Source organism: Podarcis gaigeae, assembly GCF_964106915.1.
Source record: "Podarcis gaigeae genome assembly, chromosome: W".
Classification (NCBI taxonomy): domain Eukaryota; kingdom Metazoa; phylum Chordata; class Lepidosauria; order Squamata; family Lacertidae; genus Podarcis; species Podarcis gaigeae.
This window is the reverse complement of record NC_139695.1, coordinates 1,818,042-1,837,317: the sequence shown is the minus strand read 5'-3', so window position 1 is coordinate 1,837,317 and position 19,276 is coordinate 1,818,042. Positions and strand designations below refer to the sequence as shown.

The 19,276-nt window shown below is 44.5% G+C and overlaps 1 long non-coding RNA gene across 1 annotated transcript; it reads right to left on the bottom strand.

Annotated features, from left to right (window-relative positions):
• Positions 1–930: 930 nt before the first annotated feature.
• LOC310835990 lies at positions 931–19,003 on the bottom strand. The gene is made up of 3 exons (XR_014559810.1): positions 18,503–19,003; positions 8,371–8,399; positions 931–1,392 (listed from the first exon to the last, which is right to left on the bottom strand). It is a non-coding gene; the product is annotated as an uncharacterized lncRNA (long non-coding RNA).
• Positions 19,004–19,276: the final 273 nt, after the last annotated feature.

The following is a 19,276-nucleotide window of genomic DNA, read 5'->3' as shown; positions in this document are numbered from 1 at the left end:
GTGTCTACGGGCAGAGCCCCATTTGTGGCTGTCAGGGAACTGACATCGGAGCCAGAAGTGGAGGCAGGGCTCCCAAGCGATGCTGGAGAAGGGCCAAGCATGGAGAGAGGGAACTCATCGGCTGGAGAAGGAAATCAGCGTAACACCAGGGATAAAGGGGGGCGGATGGGGGAATCAGAGAGGGGGCTCCAGGACTCTTCACCGGAGACCAGCGGGGAGAGCACAGGTCCTCCGCTACCCACACCCACCCTGCGCAGAAGACTTCAGCGCAGGGAAAGTAGGCGGAGACTTGGCGTCAAAGAACTTCTTTGCTGGAAGAGGTTCAAGAAACGCCCACTGACGGATTCTGCTAGCAACTGAAACAGCCACGAAATGAAGGGCTATCCAGACAGAAAAGGCTTAACCAGGCAACCTAGCCAGGAGCGGCAAGTTCCTAGGGTTCAGCAACTTCTACAGGAAGTTCATCAAGAACTTCGCCCACTTGACAGCGCCCATCACAGATTGTCTCAGTAGCAGCCTCCCTCAGGCCTCTTATGCTGTGGCGGTGTGTGCAGGCTCCGCCCCATAGGCCAGATGGAGTTGGCAGGAAAGGGAGCGGCCCACCCAGCACTCACTAGAACAGCAGCAGTGTCCCGGAGGCCTTGATGGAGGCCCTCAAGCTGTGGCGGTGAGTGCAGGTTCCGCCCCCTAGGCCAGATGGAGTTGGCAGGAAAGGGAGCGCCCCACCCAGCATTCACTAGAGCAGCAGCGGCAGCAGTGTCCTGGAAGCCTCCCTCAGGCCTCTTAAGCTGTGGCGGTGAGTGCAGACTCCGCCCCCTAGGCCAGATGGAGTTGGCATGAAAGGGAGCGGCCCTAACCCTAACCCTAACCTTAACCCTAAACCTAAACCTAGCAAAGCGAAGTGTAATAAGCCTAAACAAAACCAAACAGGTTGTTTTTGTTCCAGCTACATAGAAAGAAGAATCTTGGATTTCGCTTATTTCAAGTCGTGTTCTTTGGTGTTAATGCACATTGACCCAGAAATCGCAAAGTGTGTGTAATGAGACCTAAATAACACAACACCGTCTTTTCGCTTCCATATGCGTAGAAAGACGATGAATAAGCTTTGATTGGGCTTATTTCAATTCGCATGGTGTTTTTTTGGGTGTGCACCAGAATCACCCCCAACCAAAGCAAAAAGGTGTTTTGGGTTTGATCTACATAAAAAGAAGATGATCAAGCTCTGATTGGGCTCATTTCAAATTGGAGTTTTTGGGGTTAGAATGCACATTCACCCAAAAATCGCAGAGTGAGATGTTTGTTATCAACCCAAATCAAGCATAGGTGTTTTGGTTCCATCTCAATAGAAAGAGGACGAATAAGCTTGGATTGTTCTTTCGGTGTTCATTCACCCTAACCCTAACCCTAACCCTAACCCTAACCCTAACCCTAACCCTAACCCTAACACTAACCCTAGCAAAGTGATGTGTAATAATCCTAAACAAAGCCAAACAGGTTGTTTTGGGTTCCAGCTACAAAGAAAGAAGAATCTTGGATTTTGCTTATTCCAAGTCGTGTTCTTTGGTGTTAATGCACATTGACCCAGAAATCGCAAAGTGTTTGTAATGAGACCAAAATAACACAACACCGTCTTTTCGCTTCCATATGCATGGAAAGACGACGAATAAGCTTTGATTGGGCTTATTTCAATTCGCATGGTGTTTTTGGGTGTGCACCAGAATCACCCCCAACCAAAGCAAAAAGATGTTTTGAGTTCCATCTACATAAAAAGAAGATGATCAAGCTCTGATTGGGCTTATTTCAAATTGGAGTTTTTGGGGTTAGAATGCACATTCACCCAAAAATCGATGAGTGAAATGCTTGTTATCAGCCCAAATCAAGCATAAGTGTTTTGGGTTTTTTTTGAATAATATTTATTAAAGTTTCAATGAAATTACAAAAATAAAATGAAAAGAGAAGAAAAAGAAAAAACAAAAGATACAAAATACAGAAAAATAAAGAAAAAAACAATTAAAAATAAATCAATCTTTCCATGTCTTGTCTTTTATTTGCTTATTTCCCTGACCACCTCACACCTCCCTTTTTTGTATTCTAGTTCAGTAGTTGTTTCAGCAAGTCCTTACCCTTTTTGCCTTTATCTTAATATTTTATCTTAATATATTGTGACTTTACATTTTCACCCATTAACAATCCACCTTTACATACCCCTTAATAACATTATTGCTAAAACCACATAGCTTCATTCCAGCATCCCTCTAACATTCCTTAATTTTACAGTGTTTCTGTAAATAGTCTTTAAATTTCTTCCAATCTTCATCTACCGACTCTTCTCCCTGGTCTCGGATTCTGCCCGTCATTTCCGCTAGTTCCATATAGTCCATCAACTTTATCTGCCATTCTTCCCGGGTTGGTAGATCTTGCGTCTTCCAATACTTTGCGATGAGTATTCTTGCTGCTGTTGTTGCATACATAAAGAAAGTTCTATCCTTCTTTGACACCAATTGGCTGACCATTCCCAGGAGAAAGGCCTCTGGTTTATTCAAGAAGGTATATTTAAATAGCTTTTTCATTTCATTATAGATCATCTCCCAGAAAGCCTTAATCCTTGGGCATGTCCACCAAAGGTGAAAGAATGTACCTTCATTTTCTTTACATTTCCAACACTTATTATCGGGCAAATGATATATTTTTGCAAGCTTGACTGGTGTCATGTACCACCTGTATATCATTTTCATAATATTCTCTCTTAAGGCATTACATGCCGTAAATTTCATACCTGTGGTCCATAACTGTTCCCAGTCAGCAAACATAATGTTGTGTCCAACATCTTGTGCTGATTTTATCATAACAAATTTCACCATTTCATCCTGAGTATTCCATTTCAACAGCAAGTTATACATTCTTGATAGTATCTTAGTTTTGGGATCTAACAGTTCTGTTTCTAATTTTGATTTTTCCACCTGGAAGCCGATTTTTTTGTTCAGATTGTAAGCCTCCCTTATTTGATAGTAATGAAGCCAATCTCGCACTTTATCTTTTAGTTTCTCAAAGCTCTGCAATTTCAGTTTATCTCCTTTTTGTTCCAAAATCTCCCAATATTTCGGCCATTTGGCCTCCATATTCAGCTTCTTCTGAGCCTTTGCTTCCATCGGTGACAACCACCTTGGGGTTTTACTTTCAAGTAGATCTTTATATCTTATCCAGACATTAAACAGTGCTTTCCTGACAATGTGGTTTTTAAATGCTTTGTGTGCTTTGACCTTATCGTACCACAAATATGCATGCCACCCAAATACATTATTAAAGCCTTCTAGATCCAAAATGTCTGTGTTCTCAAGAAGCAGCCATTCTTTCAGCCAGCAAAATGAGGCTGATTCATAGTAAAGTTTAAGGTCTGGCAGGGCAAATCCACCTCTTTCCTCTGCATCCGTTAGTATTTTAAATTTTATTCTAGGCTTCTTGCCCTGCCAGACAAATCTAGAGATATCTCTCTGCCACTTCTTGAAACAGTCCGTTTTATCCAAAATTTGCAATGATTGAAACAAAAACAACATTCTTGGCAATACATTCATTTTTATAACAGCAATATGGCCTAGCAAGGAAAGCTTCAAGTTTGACCATATTTCTAAATCCTTTTTCACTTCTGACCAGCATTTTTCATAGTTATCTTTAAATAAATTCACATTCTTAGCAGTCATATTAACCCCCAGGTATTTTACTTTCTTAACCAGCGTTAAACCTGTCTCCTTCTGAAACCTCTCTTTCTCAATCGCGGTTAGATTTTTCTCTAAAACCTTGGTTTTAAACTTGTTCAACTTAAATCCTGCAACCTGACCAAATTCTTGAATCAGTTCAAGTACTCTTTTGGTACTAGATTCCGGCTCCTCTAGTGTCAATACTAAATCATCAGCAAATGCTTTCAATTTGTACTGTTTAGCTCCGACTTGTATACCTTTGACCAGTTGGTCCCTTCTGAACATATTTAGGAGAACCTCCAGGACCGAGATAAACAGCAATGGGGAAATTGGGCAACCTTGTCGTGTCCCTTTCTCTATCTTAAATTCCTCCGTCACCACATTGTTAACAATTAGTTTAGCCTTTTGTTCTGAATAAATTGCACCTATACCGTTTCCAAAACCTTGGCCAATCCCCATCCCCTGAAGATTTTTCTTCATAAAACTCCAAGAAATGTTGTCAAAAGCTTTCTCCGCATCTACAAATATCAAAACTGCTTTAGTATTAATGTTCACTTGTAATTTTTCTAAAATATTAATTATATTTCTCGTGTTGTCAGACAAGTGTCTGCCCGGGAGAAAGCCTGCTTGGTCTTTATGTATCTCTTCCGCTAGTACTTTTAAAAATCTTTTAGCCAAAATATCTGCAAAAATTTTATAATCCACATTAAGCAGAGATATGGGGCGGTAGTTCTTAAGTTGTTTCTTCTCAGACTCAGTTTTCGGTATAAGTGTAATGTAAGCTTCCTTCCACGACTCTGGTGCTTTTTCCCCCTCCAAAATTCCATTACAAACTTCCTTTAGTGGTTGAATTATCCAGTGTTTCAAGGATCTATAAAATTTTGAAGTTAAGCCGTCCGGCCCTGGAGATTTACCCAGTTGCATATTCTGGATGGCACCTTCTACCTCCTGTTCCGTTATTTTATAGTTCAACATTAACTTATTTTCTTGAGAGATTTTCTGTAGTCCATTTGTTTTCAAAAATTGATCTATATCAATCTCTTTCTGCGGCCCTTGTGTATATAGTTGTTTAAAGTATCTCTGGAAACATTTTCTAATCTCCACTGGATTCTGTATATTCTTTCTTTCCACTTCCAAATTTGTAATGGTGTTAAGTTTTTGTCTTTTTTTCATTTGCCAGGCTAGCAATTTCCCACATTTATTAGCCAATTCAAATGTCTTTTGTCTCATCTGTTTAATTTTCCACTCAATTTCTTGGTTCATCATTTTCATATATTGTACTTGATGTAGCTTTATTTCTCTCAGAATCTCTTGCGCCTTTGGTTTCGCTCTCAATTTCTTCTCGCCTTCTTTTATTTTCTCCAAAATTTTATCTTTTTTCTCATTTTGAGTTCTCTTCTTTACTGCATTTTGTTGAATCAGAAACCCTCTCATGACCGCTTTACTTGCATCCCAGATTACTCTTTTTTCAACAGTAGTATTCATATTTATCTCAAAATAGTCTCTCAAAGTTTTTTGGGCCTTCTTGGTCACTTCTTCATCTCTAAACAAGGTGTCATTCATCCTCCATCTGAAGGAGCCAGTTGGTGTTAATTTCATCTCCATTTTCACCGCATTATGGTCAGAGCAAGTTTTAGGACAAATTTCCACTTTTCTAGTCTTTGGAGCCAGTCCTCTAGTTATCCAAATTTGGTCAATTCTTGTCCATGTCATTTTGGCTTCAGAGAAGTAAGTTCCCTCTCTACCCAGGGGGTTCTTTGTTCTCCAAATATCAACTAAGTCCATATTGTCAGCCATCTCAAAAAAGGTTTTTGGTAGTCTACCGTCCTTAGTAACTACCTGTCTCTGTGCCTTGTCCATGTTTGTAGATACCACTCCATTCATGTCCCCCATCATAATGATATTGTAGTCCAGATAGTCCAACAAGATTTCATGCAACTTTTTAAAAAAATTCTGATTTTCCCTCATTCGGAGCATAGACGCCTACTATCAAGAATTTCTCTCCTTGTAATTGAATTTCAATTGCCACAAATCTTCCTTGATCATCTTTAAATATAAATTCCGGTGATAGGCTCTCCTTTGCGTAAATTACTACTCCTCTTTTTTTTTTACTTTGTCTGAAGAGATAAATTCTTGACCCAATCTTTTATTAGTCAATACTTTTCTGTGGAACCTTATCACATGTGTTTCCTGTAGGCAAATCAAGTCCAATTGTTCCTTTTTTAGTAGGTGAAAGACTTTTTTCCTTTTTTGAGGGGAGTTCAAACCATTTGTATTCCAGCTCAATAGTTGCAGGGCCATGATGTAATTATTCTACTTTTTCTCCAACTGTACCAAGTGCTTGCTCTTGTTCTGTCGGCGGTGTTGCTATTTCTTTCTCTGGACAGTCCAATCCAAAAGATAGTCTTGATATATCTAGTATTCCTCTTTTTGGTGATCCTCTGACCAATGCTGTTTGCTCTAGGCCTCTGTCAAATGATTCTCTGTCCAGTGCTCTTGGCTCTTCTCCAGATTCTTTCTGTAGGTCTTCTCCGTAGTCTTTCAGAAATTTTTCTTTGTCTTCCACTGATCTTATTTTTATCTTTCTTCCTTTAAACCTAAAAGATAGGCCTTGGGGAAATTCCCACCTGAAGATAAGTCTGTTCCTTCTCAACAGGGCAACCAAATCTCCGTAGTTGGACCTAAGGTCCAAAAGATGTTTAGGGATATCTTTAAATATCTCAACTCTCGACTGATGTATTTCTATTTTTTTTAAAATACATTTTTATTCAAGTTATATAAAGACAAGTAAAAATAAACAAATACAACAAATACAACAAAAAAAAATACAACAGTGTTCTCTTCCCTAAATTCTACAACGTAAAAAACCATAATAAAAAATCATAATCTGTTGGGCTCTACTGGGCCCTGGACTCCCCTCCACCCTTTTGGTAAGTATCGAATATCTTCCTCCCTTACGTATTTGATTTTTGATCTTATAGTCTCGACTGATGTATTTCTAAGGTCTTCTGGAAGTGCAGACCCAAAATTTTGTCTCTCTCCTCTTTTGATCGGAGGGTAATCAAACAGTCTCTCACCCTGTTCTTCTTCCCCCCTCTTCCAAGTCTAAAAGCACTCATGATCTTAAATCCTTCTTTTCCCGGATCCAGTTCCCAGAAGTCTGCAAATTCCTGCATAAGAAAGTCTGTCAAATTATCCTTCTCTAACTCAGGCACAGCTCTGATCCTCAAATTAGTTTGTTTCTCCTTAAGTTCAATCATAGAAAAGGTTGACCTATGGTCCTCCAGCTGCCTCTGTATGCCTGGAATATTCTCCTCTACTGCAGCTGCTTTTTCCTTAGCTTCTTCAGCTGTCTGTCGAGTCAAAGTAGATTCCTGTAGCAGTTTCTCAATGGTTTCTGTATTGGTATTTACCTTTTGTCCCAAATTGTTAATACTTATAGTATTTTGATCAATTTTAGTTGATGCTTCAACCACCTGTTTACTTAATTTCTCCAATGATTCATTTATCTTGCTTAATGCAACTGCAAGAAGTTCTTCAGATGGACATACCTTTTGGCTTAGATTGTGTGGATGCACAACTGATGTTGACAGTCTTTGCTGCCAAGATTTCCCAGACCTCGTTGTTTTGTCTAAAGGATAGTCTGCTTTTTCTTTTCCATCTGCCATAACACTTCAATTGAAAACCCAAGGTCAGTCCCACGGCAACTTGTTTTTAAGTGGAAAATTCCCCTGGCCTAATTGTTAATAGTTTCAGAAACTTCCTCTAGGGGGACACAGTATCAGTCTAAAGTTGTTATGTTCCAAAGTAGCACTTTAAGACCCCCACTTCAAACAGAAAAACCAAAATAAAAGTCAGTTTCAATTTCTGATACTTTTCAGTTACTTCCTTCCTTTCTAAGATCCGGAGAAGACAACCAAAAACAATGTATCTCCTTTGCAGAGCTAGCTGTCAAAAGTTGCTCTGTCCAGAAACTTTCAAAAAAGGCAATCTTACTGTCCATTGGCAGTCCGTTCCCAGGTTTTGAGCAGTAGATCTTTATTTCCTTCCCTCTCTCTTGAAGGTAAACATAGTTCAAATCTCTCCCCCCTCTTCTCCTGCATCAAAGGGGGGTATCGCTTACTTGGGTGTTGGGGTTTTAGTCCTTTCAAATCAATTTTCCCAGGCTTTAGCTTAGAGCTTCTTTGCTTTAGTCTATTTACAAAAGCGGAAGGCAGACTTCCTGTTTATACCTTCCCGCTTTGGTGCCAAATTTAAAGCCCTTTTCTTCTTGCCTTTTCCAATTAATCCTACTCACGGGTAGTTGTTTTTAGAGTCGAATTGTCTCAGGAAGAAGTCAGCGCTCTCCGGTAACAGCTATGCGGCTTCACTCCGTGGAGGTAGCAGTCTGCTCTCAGCACTGCGCCACTCGCCCGCTTCGCTCCGGAGCCCGTAGTCGGGTCCCCTTGCGAGTTGGGGGGGGCGTGAAAGGTGCCCACCGAGCCCCACGTTCACAGGCTTCACCCCACCTGCAATTTAAAAAGGGTCTCCGCTTCGCCGTAGCGGTTCGACCCGATTCCCACGGAGCGGATCCCTCTACAAGCATAGGTGTTTTGGTTCCATCTCAATAGAAAGAGGACAAATAAGCTTGGATTGTTCTTTCGGTGTTCATTCACCCTAACCCTAACACTAACACTAACCCTAGCAAAGCGAAGTGTAATAATCCTAAACAAAGCCAAACAGGTTGTTTTGGGTTCCAGCTACATAGAAAGAAGAATCTTGGATTTCGCTTATTTCAAGTCGTGTTATTTGGTGTTAATGCACATTGACCCAGAAATCGCAAAGTGTGTGTAATGAGACCAAAATAACACACCGTCTTTTCGCTTCCATATGCATGGAGAGACGACGAATAAGCTTTGATTGGGCTTATTTCAATTCGCAAGGTGTTTTTTGGGTGTGCACCAGATTCACCCGCAACCAAAGCAAAAAGATGTTTTGGGTTCCATCTACATAAAAAGAAGATGATAAAGCTCTGATTGGGCTTATTTCAAATTGATGTTTTTGGGGTTAGAATGCGACATTCACCCAAAAATCGGTGAGTGAAATGCTTGTTATCAGCCCAAATCAAGCATAGGTGCTTTGGTTCCATATCAATAGAAAGAGGACGAATAAGCTTGGATTGTTCTTTCAGTGTTCATTCACCTTAACCCTAACCCTAACCCTAGGAAAGCGAAGTGTAATAAGCCTAAACAAAACCAAACAGTGTAGACTTCCAGGTTAGCGCCTCCGGTAATGGCAGAATTCCTCTGATCGTGGAAATTCGGGTCTGGCCGCCACGGCGAAGGCGGAGACCCTCTAAAAATCACAGGCGGGTGACGCCTGTGAACCTGGGATTCGGCTGGCACCTTTTGCGCCTCCCCTACTCGCGGGGAAACCCGGTTTTGGGGATCTGGAGCGACGTGGGGTGAGTGGCGCGGTGCTTCGAATTGACTGCTTCTTTCACGGAGCGAAGCCGCATTGCTGTTGCTGGAGAGCGCTGACTTTTTCCTGTGGACAATTTGATCTTAAAACAACTACCCGTGAGTAGAGCGGAGAATTGGATCTTTAAAAGTCTTAATTTGGCACCGAAACAGGGAGGTTCAAAACAGGAAGTCCACCTTCCCCTTTTGTAAATAGACTGAAGGAAAAGGGGCTGCAAGCTAAAGTCTTGGAAAGCCTTCCGTAAAGGATTAAACTTCCATCGGCTAAAATCATTAAACCCCCCTTGGAAGCAGGAGAAGAGGGGGGAAATTTTGGATTGCGTAAGCCTGCAGGAGAGAGTGAAGAAAGTCAAATTACCACCGCTCTGAACCTGGAAATGGGCTGCTAGTAAGACTGACGTTCTTGGAATGTTCATTGACTGTGAATAGAACGTTCGTTGACAGCTAGTTAAATAAGAGAAATACATTGGTTCCATTGTCTTCTTCTGCGTTTAAAAAGGAGTAAAAGTAACTGAAAATTGAAACTAACTTTATTGTTTGAACTGTGTTTAAAAGGATTAATACAAATAGAAACTGTTTCCCTCTAGAGGAAGCTTTTGAAACTGTTACAAGAGCTGAGCTGGGGGAATTTCCAGCTGCAAGATAAAAAGCCTGGGACTGACCTTGAATTGGTTAAGAATGTCGACAGAAGAAGCCTTAGTGGTTGCATTATGTAAGACAAATGACTCATTGGAACAGCTCCACAAGAAGGTGGATGTGATAACTACCAAAATTGATAATTTGGGACAAAAAGTGACCAATTTGGAACAAAAAGTGAGCATTAATACAGAAACTATTCAGGAATCGACACAGGAATCTACTTTGACATGGCAAATTGTGGAGAAGGCTAGGGAGAAAGTTGTTGTCGTTGAACCTAAAGTAACAGAAGTGGAGAGGGAGAGAGCCCCAGCCTTACAGATGCAATTTGATGACTATAAGTTGATGCCTTCCATGATTGAATTTAGAGAAAGTCAGATTTTGAGGATTGGAGCCCTGCTTGGACTGGAGAAGGAAAGGTTGATAGATCCCCTCACGCAGGGATTTGCTGACTTTTGGGGCCTGGACTTGGGTCAGGAGGAGATTGGAGTTGTGGGGGCCTTTAGATTTGGAGGAATTTTGAAACACGTCCTGAAATATCTTTTGGATCTCAGTTTTAACTATGGAGATTTGGTTGCCCTGTTGAGAAGGAATAAAAATATTGCTAGGTGGGAGTTTCCCCGAGATCTACTCTTCAGCATCAATGCCACTACCGAGCTGCAGGAGGAGGTGGGGTTGCGGGCTCTCGACCCCACCCACACTCCCGCGGGGCTGGCGTCAGCCTCGCGGGAAGCAGGGATTCCCCTTGTTTTGCATCCCCGCGCGCCAGCCAATCGGCTGGCGGCAGGGGCGGGCCTTCTAGAGGCCACTTAAGGTCGGGGCAGCCCTTGGCTCGCCCCTTTTCTCCCTTGCAGCTGACGCGGTTTGATCGCTCTTCGCGCTGCTGCCTCCTTGCTCGCTCTTCGCGCCTCTTACCTCTGGTGGATTGAAGTACACAGGATTCCTCAGCCCCGCGAGCCGCCCCGCTTCACCGGATCTCGAGCGCGAGGAGCCGCTGCGCTCGGAAATTTTCCGAGCGTCGGAGCCGTCGCCTCTCTGCCTCTTTTCGTTGCCCGCCTGCCGCGTCTCTCCACGCGAGCCTAAAGCGCTCCATAGGGGGCCCCTTTTAAGGATCGTCGATAGTGAGCCGCTGCAGCGCTCACTAAAGGTTCCAAGCGGGAGCGGGGGGGGGGGCGAAAGGGGTAGCTTTGAGAGGGTGAGCGGGCTCCAAGCCGGAGCGCCGGTGCGTTCTTTTACGTTCTTTGTTCTTTTGGCCCAAACCCGCCTTTTGTTTTACTGCACCCCGTGGAGCTTGGCCTCAGACATTCATAGGTCGGAAGGCTATAAGGGACACCCTCAGCGGTATTTTAAGCCTAGGGGGGGTAATCGGGGGCATCCTTAGCGGCAGTTTAAATTCCGGCGTCCTGGTTGCCCAGGCAGCGACCTGGCCGGCCGCCATTTTGGCTGTACCACGTGGCCTCGGCGGCGGCCATTTTAAGTGAGGCAATTGTAGTCGGAAGTGCACTGAGTCTCACCGCTTCTCTTAGTACCTTGCCTGTGAAGTTTTTGTGGGTTTTTTTCTGGATACTTTCTTCGGTGTTCCTCGTGAAGAAAATTGCCTTTATTCCTTCATTGACCTTCAGTTGTTATCAGCCTTTGCTGTTTTAATTTGCGCTTTATTCCGCTAGCCCTTATTCTTTCTATAACAGTTGCAGCAAAATAGCCTTCTTATTTCGTGGTCCTTTATTCCTCAATTGCTATACAGTTTATGTAGCATTTTATTTCCCTGCCAATCACCAGTGCCAACTGTTTAATTGTTAGCTCATACCTTCCCCTGAATTTATCGCTTCCAGTCAGCAATCGGCTGCACCTTGGATTTCTGCCTTCCTCCATTTGTTTACTTATTAGTCAGTGACCACTCTTGGTTAGCTTGTTTTCCCCTAGTAGTTGGGGACTTCACAGCAGTTTGCATTTATTTCGGATAATTGAACAAGTGTCCAAACAACGAAAATATTTTGATTGGTAATACTTTGTCTTAGTTACTAAAATAATAATAATAAATAAATAAATAAATAAATTTTAAAAAAACAGAGCAAGCCGATCAGAGTAATTAGGGGGTTAAATTGCATAAATAAATAATTAAATAAATAGGCCAAGAGATTAAAGCAGGACCCTGACAAGTTATAAGCTTGGTAACGGTCAGCTTGAGGTGCTTTCTTAAAACCACTCGGTAGTTGGTGATTCGCTTAACCTAACTAGTGTTCCCTCGCCGATTTGCAGCTTTCTACTCTATTATGGAGAGCAACGGCAATCCCCAAGCCAACAGGTCCTTGCAACCCAGGTTGGTGCCAACAGGTCCTTGCAACCCTCAGGCTCTAGCTCAGCTTTTTTCCGCGCTGCAATCTTTTTATGCACAGTGCAGGGCACCTATCACTCCCTCTCCGAACATAGTGGAAGTGTCACAAGATTGTATACCTGACACCCCCCCCAGTCAGCAGGGGCAGGATGGGCCCTCCACTAGTGCAGCTATCTCAGATCAGCATGCCGCCAGCAGGCCTCGGACACGCTTGCAAACTGCGAGTGCACAAAAATCTAAGCCAGGTTCGCAGAAGGGTAAGGCATCCGCTCAAAAGGCTAGGGCCAATACGCAGAAGGCCAGGCCTTCAGCGGCTTCCCCTGCAGTCCCACAGCAAGAGGTAACCGATGTTCCTAGTGTTTTTCAGGACAACCCAGGGCAGCAGAGCTCCTCGGAGGGGTCAACATCGGATGAGGAGCTGTCCCCACAGCAGGCAGCCCCGGCTGTCAATGACACAGCCCCGAGTGACGGTTTATCGCATAGTGGAAAACGGAAGGCGAAGAAGAAGCATCGGTCTAAGAAGAGCAAGAGGAGAGACACTTCTGACTCCGAGAAAGAGACAGGTACTTCTTCCTCAGACGGGGATAGTGACGCTCCAATGGAGACATACTGGGGGGAAGGGGAGGACACAGGAGCCCCACTGTGGGTCCATGAAAGGAGGGCCAATTCACATCGGAAAACCTTCAACGGCACTCTTGACTGGAAGGATGGGGCCCTAGTCCAGGACGTAAAAGTCTCAACCAATGCCGCCACTGACTTTATTTTGGGGAATCACCTCTCTAAGAGGAAGAGGAATAAGTTATTGAATGGCGATTACGTAGACATGTTTTCGTTGTTACCCCCAACTCAGGTTAAGGGAAAAGGGGAGAAAAGGAGGTACTACGGTAAAAAGAGGTACAGGACCCCCCAGGTGGAGCGAACTTTTGAGAACTGGCTTAATGGGTATCAAGTTTTTATGGCAGTAGTGTCAGGATGTTATCCAAAACGAGGCATGCACCTCGCGTCCTACCTGGCGCACGTCAGGAGGGCGCGGGAATTGGCGGGAGATGAGGCCGCCATGTCGTATGATGAGGACTTTCGGAGGAATGCCTCGCTACTGTCTTCAACGCGCTGGGACCAAAAGGACAATAACTGCTGGATGGAACATGTGGGGCCTAACATCGAAAAGAAAACTTCTGATCAGCCGAAATCTGGTAAGGTGGAGTCTCAACGCCGTAGACAGTGCTGGGACTTCAACAAGGGTACCTGTCAGCGCGCAGCCTGTAAGTACTTGCACGAATGTGATAAGTGCTTAGGCAGCCACCCGGCAATCAACTGCTACAAAGGGAAGCAGCAGCCCTTTCGAGGAGGCAGGGGTCACCTCACCCGGGGTAATCGAGGTGCCCCCGCTGGACCTTCCGGTCCCGCCCAAGGGCCGACTGGGTCTCGATACTAATGTTTCACTTAGCCTAGCATACTCCCCCATAAAATTACGGCCCCTGAGAGCACTGTTGAAGTTGTACCCAAATAGACAAGCTGCCCGTCTGCTAGATGAAGGGTTTTCACAGGGTTTTAGAATCCCCGTTGCTTTCACCCCCAATGCCGGTTGCCCCCCCATCAGAAATCAGTTCTAGAGAGACCCGACATTGCTACAAAAAAGATCCAAAAGGAGATAGCCGCCGGGAGGGTGGCCGGCCCATTCACAATACCTCCCATTGATGAGCTGCATATTTCCCCGCTCGGTATTGTCCCTAAGAAGACCCCCGGAGAATGTCGAATGATACATAACCTTTCTTATCCCAAGGGAGCCTCAGTTAATGACGCCATTCCACAGGAAATGTGCACGGTGAAGTATGCTTCTTTCGATCAAGCTGTGCGGTTGGTAAGGAGTTTTGGTAGGGGCGCCTTTCTGGCAAAATGCGACATTGAGTCGGCCTTTCGCCTTCTCCCGGTTCACCCAGACGACTACCGTTGGTTGGGCTTCAAATTCCAGGGAGCTTACTTCATAGATAAAGCAATGCCTATGGGTTGTTCTATTGCCTGTGCCGCTTTTGAGACTTTCAGCACATTCCTGGAATGGGCCCTAAAATTTAGAATTGGCGCCGAGGGGGTGGGTCACTATCTGGATGACTTTATTTTGGTGGCGAGTAACGCTGATGAGTGCAGGACCCTGCTTCAGGCTTTTGAGTCCTTAGCCAGTGACCTGGGGGTCCCTCTGGCAAGCGAGAAGACCGAGGGTCCGGTCACGACCATGACTTACCTGGGTATTGAACTTGACACGCTGGCCCAAACTTCGCGCTTACCAGTCGAGAAGTTGGTTGCCCTAAGAGAGTTTATTGGCCAAATGCTACCTTTAAAAAAGGTCACCCTGAGGCAAATTCAATCCCTCCTGGGGCACCTCAACTTCGCATGCCGTGTGGTTTCCCCCGGCTGTCCCTTTTGCGGCCGTCTAGCAAAGCTGTCCGCGGGTTTACGGTCTCCACATCATAGGGTTCGCCTTTCTAAGGCAGTAAAGGCAGACCTTCAAGTTTGGTTGCAATTCTTAGATGGTTTTAACGGCATATCCCTGTGGCAGGATAGTTTGGCCCTGCAGTTGGATTTCCAGGTACGTTCGGATGCAGCCGGGTCCCTGGGTTTCGGTGTTTACTTCAGGGGTCAATGGTGTGCTCAGCAATGGCCTCCCTCTTGGCAAGGAAAGCCAATTCTACGTGATCTGACATTTCTGGAATTCTTCCCCATTGTAGTTGCAATCCACATATGGGGGGCCCAGTTCGAAAACCATAGAGTCTGTTTCTGGACGGACAACCTAGCGGTTGTTTCGGTTATGAACAAGCAGTCGTCACATTCACCTAGAGTAGCGTCCCTTTTGCGGTATTTCGTCCTGTCATGCCTGCGGTTGAACCTTCACGCTTCAGCCAAGTTCGTCCCTGGTATAGATAATAACATCGCGGATGCTTTATCTCGTTTCCAGATGGAACGCTTTCGCTCGTTGGCGCCGGATGTGCAGCAGCTGCCGCAACCATTTCCGGAGCACCTCTGGAGTATTGGCAACGAGAAGCAATAAAGGGAGTATTGTCTGCGCTGGCACCTTCTACCCTAAGATCATATAATAAGGCTTGGCTAGACTTTACATCTTTCCGCAGGAAAAAGGAGCGGTTTAAACTTGGCAGGCCTCCATCCAAGTCGGAAGTCATAGAGTATATGGTTCACCTTCGCGACCTAGGCCGGGCCCCCAAAACCCTCAATATCCATTCAGCAGCGATATCCTTCTTTTCTAAAGCCTTGTTTTCCGTTGATCCCTGTTCACATTTTGTTGTGTGAAAAATGCTTGAGGGCTGGCGCAGGTCCAGACCTCATGGCCAAGACAGGAGAAGGCCAATAACACTCGACATACTCACCCAAATCCGCAGGAAGCTAAGGGCCCTCTGTTGGTCAAGATATGAAGCCAGATTATTCTCCGCAGCATTTTCTTTCGCATTCTTTGGCGCCTTGCGCATAGGCGAGGTGGTCTGTGAGGACCGAGCAGCCTATAGGGGTCTATTGTTGGAGAATGTTACTGTAGCCAGCTCGCATGTGATATTAAAAATCCGTAGTTCCAAGACTGATCAGCTCGGCAAGGGGGCCTTGGTTCGCCTCCAGGCAACTCAGAAGGCTGGCCCCTGCCCTGTGAAAGATGCCAGGAAATATCTGTGTGTAAGACCTAAATCAAATGGCCCCTTTTTCGTACATTCCGACGGTTCCCTCCTTTCTAAACATCAGTTCACGAGGGTCATGCGCAAAGCGATCGCGGCCATCGGTCTCCCACATGAAGAGTACGCCGCGCACTCTTTCCGCATCGGGGCGGCGACCACCGCCGTCCATATGGGTTTACCGGCCGAAAGGATTATGGACATGGGGCGTTGGAAATCCAACGCTTTTAAGGGTTACATCCGGAAGCCTCTTTAATTTCCCCTCAATTTTCTTTCCTAACCACCCCCCCCCCCCAGCATTCCTCCTGACCTGGTTCTCTCATTCTCTCATTCCAGGTGCAGATCTGGTGCGACTGTGGATTGTCGGCCACAGCATCGTACATTGGGGTAAACGACGTGCAGACCACAGGCGATGGGATGCTGACCTCCTACTACCTATCAATGTCAAAGTGTCATGGATTACTAGGCGCGGTATGCGTTGGGAAGAATTCCTCCCAGCTATATTCAGAAGAATTGCGGATGAAGGTTCTCCCGACGCCTTGGTCATACAACTGGGCGAGAACGACCTGGCTTATAGGAAAGGGGTGAATTTAATGTGGAACATTATCAATGATTTGGAGGTGTTGAGGGCATCCCACGCAAACATTACAATAATTTGGTCATCCTTACTGGAAAGGCGATTTTGGCGGGACGCAGGGAAACCCGCGGCGGTGGATAAAGCCAGGAGGATTGTGGAGCGTACAGTTGCGCGTAGGGTGGCCGCATTGGGCGGACGGGTCATCAAGCACCCTGAAATTCAGTATAACAAGGATACGCTCTATCGCTGGGATGGCGTGCATCTATCTGATGCTGGCAATGATATCTGGTTGGCGGATATTTTTCAGGGAATTAGGGATTGGTTACAGGTCTGAGGGTATTGGCGGCGAGCCGACTTTTATGCGGCTCGGGTGGCGGTAGGCATTGGCCGGGGTATTGTCATGCAAATGAGATCGGGGGGGAGGAGCGCCATCACCTCCCCCAATGCTTGAAGGGTAGTTCGTTAAAGGACTCCGAGGGGCGACGCCTCGTCCGAAACCTACGGAGGCTAGGGCCTAAAGCGCGCCCCTGAGCGGTAACCCCTCGGGGAGCGCCTAGGGATATGCATCTCGGGTAGCTCCCCCTGTTGGTGTTTAACCCTTCCCGGTTAGACCGGATAGTCGGTTAGGGGCCAATGCCTAAAGCCAATACCTCTCTTACCTGTAATCAATAAAGTTGTGGCCATTTTCGCCCATTAACCTAAATACTTGTGTCCGGTGTCTTCATTCATTCCACTGTGGGGGGGGGGGAGGGAATAGCCACGCAATGCCACTACCGAGCTTCAGGAGGAGGTGGGGTTGCGGACTCTCGACCCTGCCCACACTCCCACGAGGCTGGCGTCAGCCTCGCGGGAAGCAGGGATTCCCCTTGTTTTGCATCCCCGCGCGCCAGCCAATCGGCTGGCGGCAGGGGCGGGCCTTCTAGAGGCCACTTAAGGTCGGGGCAGCCCTTGGCTCGCCCCTTTTCTCCCTTGCAGCTGACGCGGTTTTTGAATTTTGAAACACGTCCTGAAATATCTTTTGGATCTCAGTTTTAACTACGGAGATTTGGTTGCCCTGTTGAGAAGGAATAAAAATATTGCTAGGTGGGAGTTTCCCCGAGATCTACTCTTCAGCATCAAAGGAAGGAAAATAAGAACAAGATCAGTAGAAGACAAAGTAAAGTGCATGTATAAATACGAAGAAGACTTGCAGAAGGGACTTGGGAAAGAGTTAAGATCCTCGGACAGAAGACAACCAGCTTGATGGACTATATGGAATTGGCGGAAATGACTGGCAGAATCCGAGACCAGGGAGAAGAGACGGTGGAAGAAGATTGGAAAAAGTTTAAAGACTATTTATAGAAATATTGTAAAATTAATGAGTGTTAGAAAAATGTTGGAATGAAGTTATATGGCTTTAGTAGAAATGTTATAAGGAATTAAGCACAAATAAGCATTATAGCCTTAATGGAAAATAATGTTAAAATATGTTAAGATAATTATATGATAGAAAATAGAGAAAGATGGAAAGGAATTGCTGAAACAATTAATAGAAGTGGAATACAAAAAGGGAGGTGAGAGGAGGTCGTTGAAACAAAGGAATGAAAGATAGGGTATTGATATGGTAGGATGTGTGTTTTAAATTGTTTTTGTTCTGTTTTGTTTAGTTTATTGTGTTAATGTTGTGTTGTGTATTGTTTATATATTGTATTGTATTGTTTCTTTCTTCTTTTATCTTTTCTTTTTTCTTTTCTTTTTTCTTTTTTGTAAGGTTTAAAAGTAATAAATATTTTTTTTTTTTTAAAAAAGGAAAGCGAAGTGTAATGAGCTATAAAGAAAGAACAATCTTTGATTTCGCTTATTTCAAGTCATGTTCTTTGGTGTTGATGCACATTGACCCAGAAATCAAAGTGTATGTAGTGAGACCTAAATAACACAACACCGTCTTTTCGCTTCAATATGCGTAGAAAGACGACGAATAAGCTTTGATTGGGCTTATTTCAATTCGCATGGTGTTTTCTGGGTGTGCACCAGAATCACCCCCAACCAAAGCAAAAAGGTGGTTTGGGTTCCATCCACATAAAAAGAAGATGATAAAGCTCTGATTGGGCTTATTTTAAATTGGTGTTTTTGGGGTTAGAATGCACATTCACCCAAACATCGCATAGTGACATGTTTGTTATCAGCCCAAATCAAGCATAGGTGTTTTGGTTCCATCTCAATAGAAAGAGGACGGATAAGCTTGGATTGTTCTTTCGGTGTTCATTCACTCACAAATAGCAAAGCGAAGTGTAATAAGCCTAAACAAAGCCAAACAGGTTGTTTTGGGTTCCAGCTACATAGAAAGAAGAATCTTGGATTTCGCTTATTTCAAGTCGTGTTCTTTGGTGTTAATGCACATTGACCCAGAAATCGCAAAGTGTGTGTAATGAGACCTAAATAACACAACACCGTCTTTTCGCTTCAATATGCGTAGAAAGATGACGAATAAGCTTTGATTGGGCTTATTTCAATTCGCATGGTGTTTTTTGGGTGTCCACCAGAATCACCCCCAACCAAAGCAAAAAGGTGTTTTGGGTTCCATCTACATAAAAAGAAGATGATAAAGCTCTGATTGGGCTTTTTTCATATTGGTGTTTTGGGGGTTAGAATGCATGTTCACTCAAAAATCACAGAGTGACATGTTTGTTATCTGCCCAAATGAAGCATAGGTGTTTTGGTTCCATCTAAATAGAAAGAGGACGAATAAGCTTGGATTGTTCTTTTGGTGTTCATTCACCCTAACCCTAACCCTAACAAAGCGAAGTGTAATAAGCCTAAACAAAGCGAAACAGGTTGTTTTGGGTTCCAGCTACATAGAAAGAAGAATCTTGAGTTTCGCTTATTTCAAGTCGTGTTCTTTGGTGTTAATGCACATTGACCCAGAA